The sequence below is a fragment of the Aegilops tauschii genome, chromosome 4 (genome assembly GCF_002575655.3).
Source record: "Aegilops tauschii subsp. strangulata cultivar AL8/78 chromosome 4, Aet v6.0, whole genome shotgun sequence".
Classification (NCBI taxonomy): Eukaryota; Viridiplantae; Streptophyta; class Magnoliopsida; order Poales; family Poaceae; genus Aegilops; species Aegilops tauschii.
In genome coordinates this window covers 98078335-98085113 of record NC_053038.3, presented here as the reverse complement: position 1 = coordinate 98085113, position 6779 = coordinate 98078335, and positions in this window count along the sequence as shown.

The window sequence follows — 6779 nt, the reverse complement described above, 5'->3', positions numbered from 1 at the left end:
GCCGACAGAAGTATATTGGATATACATTATATTAATGTGTACTTTACTAGTACTCCTAGTAGCACCAGGGTATTAGATACCGGTTCGGTTGCTAAGTGTTGGTAACTCGAAATAAAAGGCTACGGAATAAACGAAGACTAGCTAAAGGTGAGATGACGATATGTGTTGGAAGTGTTTCCAAGGTTGATGTGATCAAGCATCGCATGCACCCTCTACCATCGAGATTGGTGTTAAACCTAAATAATTGTTATTTGGTGTTTGCGTTGAGCATAGACATGATTGGATTATGTTTATCGCAATACGGTTATTCATTTAAGGAGAATAATGGTTACTCTATCTATTTGAATAATACCTTCAATGGTCTTGCACCTAAAATGAATGGTTTATTGAATCTCGATCGTAGTGATAGTACCACATACTTGTGGCACTGCCACTTGAGTCATATTGGTATAAAACGCATGAAGAAGCTGCATGTTGATGGATCTTTGGACTCACTCGTTTTTGAAAAAGATTGAGACATGCGAACCATGTCTATTAGTATATATGCATGAAGAAAGTCCATACAGATGGATCGTTTGGACTCACTTGATTTTGAATCACTTGAGACGTGCAAATCATACCACATGGGCAAGATGACTGGAAGGCCTCGTTTTCAGTAAGATGGAACAAGAAAGCAACTTGTTGGAAGTAATACATTTTGATGTGTGCAGTCCAATGAGTGCTGAGGCATGCAGTGGATATCGTTATGTTCTTACTTCACAGATGATTTGAGGTAGATGCTGAGTATATTTACTTGATGAAACACAAGTCTGAATTATTGAAAGGTTCAAGTAATTTCAGAGTGAAGTTGAAGATCGTGATGACAAGAGGATAAAATGTGTGTGATATGATCACAGAGATGAATATCTGAGTTACGAGTTTGGCACACAATTAAGACATTGTGGAAATTGTTTCACAACTAATACCGCCTGGAACACCATAGTGTGATGGTGTGTCCGAACATCATAACTGCACCCTATTGGATATGGTGCATACCATGATGTCTCTTATCGAATTACCACTATCGTTTATGGGTTAGGCATTAGAGACAACCGCATTCACTTTAAATAGGGCACCACGCAATTCCGTTGAGACGACACCGTATGAACTATGCTTTAGAGAAACATAAGATGTCGTTTCTTAAAAGTTTGGGGCTGCGACGCTTATGTGAAAAAGTTTCAGGCTGATAAGCTCAAACCCAAAGCGGATAAATGCATCTTCATAGAATACCGAAAACAGTTGGGTATACCTCCTATTTCAGATCCGGAAGCAAAGTGATTGTTTCTAGAAACAGGTCCTTTCGCGAGGAAAAGTTTCTCTCGAAAGAATTGAGTGGGAGGATGGTGGAGACTTGATGAGGTTATTGAACCGTCACTTCAACTAGTGTGTAGCAGGGCACAAGAAGTTGTTCCTGTGGCACCTACACCAATTGAAGTGGAAGCTTATGATAGTGATCATGAAACTTCAGATCAAGTCACTACCAAACCTCGTAGGACGACAAGGATGCGTACTACTTCAGAGTGGTACGTAATCCTGTCTTGGAAGTCATGTTGCTAGACAACAATGAACCTACAAGCTATGGAGAAGCGATGGTGGGCCCGGATTCCGACGAATGGCTCGAGGCCATAAAATCCAAGAGAGGATCCATGTATAAAAAAAAGTATAGACTTTGGAAGAACTACTTGATGGTCGTAAGACTGTTGGGTGCAGATGGATTTTAAAAGGAAGACGGACAATGATGGTAAGTGTCACCATTAAGAAAGCTCGACTTGTCGTTAAGATGTTTTCCGACAAGTTCAAGGAATTGACTCTGATGAGACTTTCTCACTCGTAGCGATGCTAAGAGTCTGTTGGAATTATATTAGCAGTTACTGCATTATTTATGAAATCTTGCAGGTAGGATGTCAAAAACATTGTTTCCTCGATGATTTTCTTGAGGAAAGGTTGTATGTGATACAACCAGAAGGTTTTGTCAATCCTGAAAGATGCTAACAAGTATGCAAAGCTCCAGCAATCCTTCTTAGGACTGGAGTAAGCATCTCGGAGATGGAATGTAGGCTTTGATGAGATGATCAAAGATTTTGGGTTTTTACAAAGTTTATGAGAAACTTGTATTTCCAAAGAAGTGAGTGGGAGCACTATAGAATTTTTGATGAGTATATGTTGTTAACATATTGTTGATCAGAAATGATGTAGAATTTCTGGAAAGCATACAGGGTTATTTGAAAAGTGTTTTCAATGGAAAACCTGGATTAAGCTACTTGAACATTGAGCATCAAGATCTATAAGGATAGATAAAAAACGCTTAATCGTACTTTCAAATGAATACATACCGTGACAAGATTTTGAAGGAGTTCAAAATAGATCAGCAAAGAAGGAGTTCTTGGCTGTGTTACAAGACGTGAGTATTGAGTAAGACTCAAGACCTGACCACGACAGAAGAGAGAGAAAGGACGAAGGTCGTCCCCTATGCTTAAGACGTAGGCTCTACAGTATGCTATGCTGTGTACCACACCTGAAGTGTGCCTTGCCATGAGTTAGTCAAGGGGTACAAGAGTGATCCAGGAATGGATCACATGACAGCGGTCGAACTTATCCTTAGTAACTAGTGGACTAATGAATTTTCTCGATTATGGAGGTGGTAAAAGAGTTCGTCGTAAAGTGTTGCGTCGATGCAAACTTTGACACTAATCCGGATGACTCTGAGTAGTAAACTAGATTAGTATATTAGAGCAGGTATTTGGAATAGCTCCAAGTAGCGCGTGGTAGCTGCATCTACAAGATGACATAGAGGTTTGTAAAGCACACACGGATCTGAAAGGTTCAGACCCATTGACTAATAACCTCTCTCACAAGCGAGGTATGAACAAACCCCATGGCTGTTGGATTCATTACAATCACATAGTGATGTGAACTAGATTATTGACTCTAGTGCAAGTGGGAGACTGTTGGAAATATGCCCTAGAGGAAATAATAAAATGGTTATTATTGTATTTCCTTGTTCATGATAATTGTCTATTGTTCATGCTATAATTGTATTAACTGGAAACCGTAATACATGTGTGAATACATAGACCACAATATGTCCCTAGTAAGCCTCTAGTTGACTAGCTCGTTGATCAATAGATGGTTATGGTTTCCTGACCATGGACATTGGATGTCATTGATAATGGGATCACATCATTAGGAGAATGATGTGATGGACAAGACCCAATCCTAAGCATAGCACAAGATCGTGTAGTTCGTTTGCTAAGAGCTTTTCTAATGTCAAGTATTATTTCCTTAGACCATGAGATTGTGCAACTCCCGGATACCGTAGGAATGCTTTGGGTGTACCGAACGTCACAACGTAACTGGGTGGCTATAAAGGTGCACTACAGGTATCTCCGAAAGTGTCTGTTGGGTTGGCATGAATCGAGACTAGGATTTGTCACTCCGTATGACGGAGAGGTATCTCTGGGCCCACTCGGTAATGCATCATCATAATGAGCTCAATGTGACTAAGGAGTTAGCCACGAGATCAGACGTTGCGGAACGAGTAAAGAGTCTTGCTGGTAACGAGATTGAACGAGGTATTGGGATACCGACGATCGAATCTCGGGCAAGTAACATACCGATGGACAAAGGGAATTGTATACGGGATTGATTGAATCCCCGACATCGTGGTTCATCCGATGAGATCATCGTGGAACATGTGGGAGCCAATATGGGTATCCAGATCCCGCTATTGGTTATTGGCCGGAGAGGTGTCTCGGTCATGTCTGCATGGTTCCCGAACCCGTAGGGTCTACACACTTAAGGTTCGGTGACGCTAGAGTTGTTATGGGAAATAGTATGTGGTTACCGAAGGTTGTTCGGAGTCCCGGATGAGATCCCGGACATGACGAGGAGCTCCGGAATGGTCTGGAGGTGAAGATCGGTATATTGGACAAAGGGTATTGGAGTCCGGAATTGTTCCGGGGGTACCAGGGTATGGCCAGCATGTCCGAAAGGGGTTTCGGAGGCCCCGACAAGCGTTGGGGGGCCTTATGGGCCAAGGGGATGGGGCAAACCAGCCCACTAAGGGGCTCTGCGCCCCTCCCAACCTCTCTCACGTAATCAGGAGAGGTGGGGGCGCCACCCCTAGGGCAGCCGCCCCTCCCGGCTTGGGGGCAAGTTTCCTAGGGGTGGGGGGCGCCCAAACCCATCTAGGGTTTCCCCTGGCCGCCGCCTCCTCCTCTAGATCCATCTGGAAGGGGCCGGCCCCCCTCTCCCTTGCCCCTATAAATAGAGGGAGGGTGGGAGGGCAACCGCACCCCTGGCAAGGCGCAGCCCTCTCCTCCTCCTCCGTCGTGCTTAGCGAAGCTCTGCCGAAGAACCACGAGCTCCATTGCCACCACGCCGTCGAGCTGCTGGAGTTCTCCCTCAACTTCTCCTGTCCCCTTGCTGGATCAAGAAGGAGGAGACGTCCCCGGGCTGTACGTGTGTTGAACGCGGAGGCGCCGTCCGTTCGGCGCTAGATTGGATCTTCTGCGAATTGAATCGCCGCGAGTACGACTCCATCAACCGCGTTCTTGTAACGCTTCCGCTTAGCGATCTTCAAGGGTACGAGGATGCACTCCCTCTCTCTCATTTCTAGCATCTCCTAGATTGATCTTGGTGACACGTAGGAAAATTTTGAATTATTGCTACGTTCCCCAATACAGCCCCCAGTAACCTTGGCTTCAGAGGCCGGAGCGCCGGCTCGTTCTCTTTCTTGCAAACAGCTCAGCAGAAACATCCATGTACCCTGTGAACCAAAGAGGATGGAAAGGAACATAGAAACACACACTCGACCTCTATGCTAGGGGTTAGTCGCCACTAAGCACTATCAACCCTAACCGAGGGAGAGACTTAACCTAGCATGCATGCTAAAACTTAAGGCACCAGCGCTTCATTTATTTATGCTCAGGGTCTGCACCTGGCTTTGTACAGAGGGTTACATGCCTTGCCGGCAAGGCTTGTACAAAAGGTGGTTTGCCGGGGGGCCCGGCAACCGCGCCTTATGGGTAAAACTTGCGAAGATGTTCAATGTTCCAGGAGTTGCTCACTGGAATAGCATCTTCGGTCTCCAGGCGGTCTGCGCCGGGCCTGGTGACTCGTATTACCCGATAAGGGCCTTCCCACTTCGGCGTCAACTTGTTGGAATTCTTGGCCGATTGAACGCGCCGAAGAACAAGGTCGCCTTCCTCAAAGCTTCGGGCATGAACCTTGCGGCTATGGTAGCGGCGCAAGGTTTGCTGGTAGCACGCTGCTCTCACAGCCGCCCGAAGACGATCTTCCTCAAGGAGCGTTGCGTCATCTTGCCGCAATTGCTCTTGCTCAAGCTCATCATAAGCGAGCACTCGAGGTGACCCGTATGTGAGTTCCGTGGGGAGAACCGCTTCTGCCCCCGTATACCAAGGCAAAGGGTGTCTGGCCGGTGGCTCGATTTGACGTCGTTCTGATCGACCAAAGAACCGCCGGCAACTCATCAATCCAGCTCCTTCCACTATTGTGCAGCTTGTCAAAAGTCTTTGTTCTCAGGCCTCACAGTACTTCAGCATTTTCCCTCTCCGCCTGGTCGTTGCTCCGTGGGTGTGCCACAGAAGCAAAACAGACCTTGCCGCCGAGGTCCTGGATGTATTGCATGAAGGTGTGGCTTGTGAACTGCGTGCCGTTGTCGGTGATGACCCTGTTTGGCACACCAAAACGGCAGACTAGCCCCTTGAAGAACTTGACGGCTGACTGTGCTGTAACCTTTCTCACTGCCTCCACCTCCGGCCACTTTGTGAACTTGTCGATTGCAACGTACAAGTACTCAAAGCCCCCGACAGCGCGGGGGAAAGGGCCCTGTATGTCGAGCCCCCAGACTGAAAATGGCCAGGAGAGAGGAATTGTTGGAAGGGCTTGAGCTGGTTGATGAAGCTTCTTCGAATGGAACTGACACGCTTCACACTTGGTTACTAGTGCCGTTGCATCCTGGAGGGCAGTGGGCTAGAAGAAACCTTGCCGGAACGCCTTGCCGGCAAGGGCCCTCGACCCTATGTGGGAGCCACATATGCCTCCGTGTATCTCCGCCAACAGCTCCAGTCCTTCCTCCCGGGGGATGCACTTCAATTTCACACCGTTCGGCCTTTTCCTGTACAGGACGTCATTGACGAACTGATACATGGCAGACCGACAGGCTACCTTTTCCGCTTCTTCCTGCTCCTCAGGAAGCTCCCCTGTTTGGAGGAATCGTACGGTATGCTGTGCCCATGCCGGAGCCTGGGGCTCGACGACAAGGACTAAAGGCATTTCTTCTGCCATGGGAGTGACCGTCTCTACGGCCAGGGCTTGACGCCCTGCCGGAGTCAGTTGCCCCTTGGCAGGCTCAGTTCCCACGACAACATCCTTGCCGGCGGCCCCAGGGGGCTCGGCGGGAAAGTACTTGCCAGGGCCTGATTTCCTTCCCTTGTTCTGCTCTGTTGATGGTTCAACGGATGGTTGAGTTAACCGAAGCACAAAAGTACCTGGCTCCACAGGTAGCTTGAACGCAGCGCGCTTCGATAGGTTATCGGCGATGTCGTTCTCCACTCAGGGAACGTGCTCCGCTTGTATACCGTCGAAGCACTCTTCCAGCTTCCTCACCTCATCTACGTAGGCCTCCATCAACGGGCTCTGATAATCTTTGTTGACTTGCCTGACGACAAGCTGTGAATCACCCCTGACGATGAGCTTCTTAATCCCGAGGTCTGCCG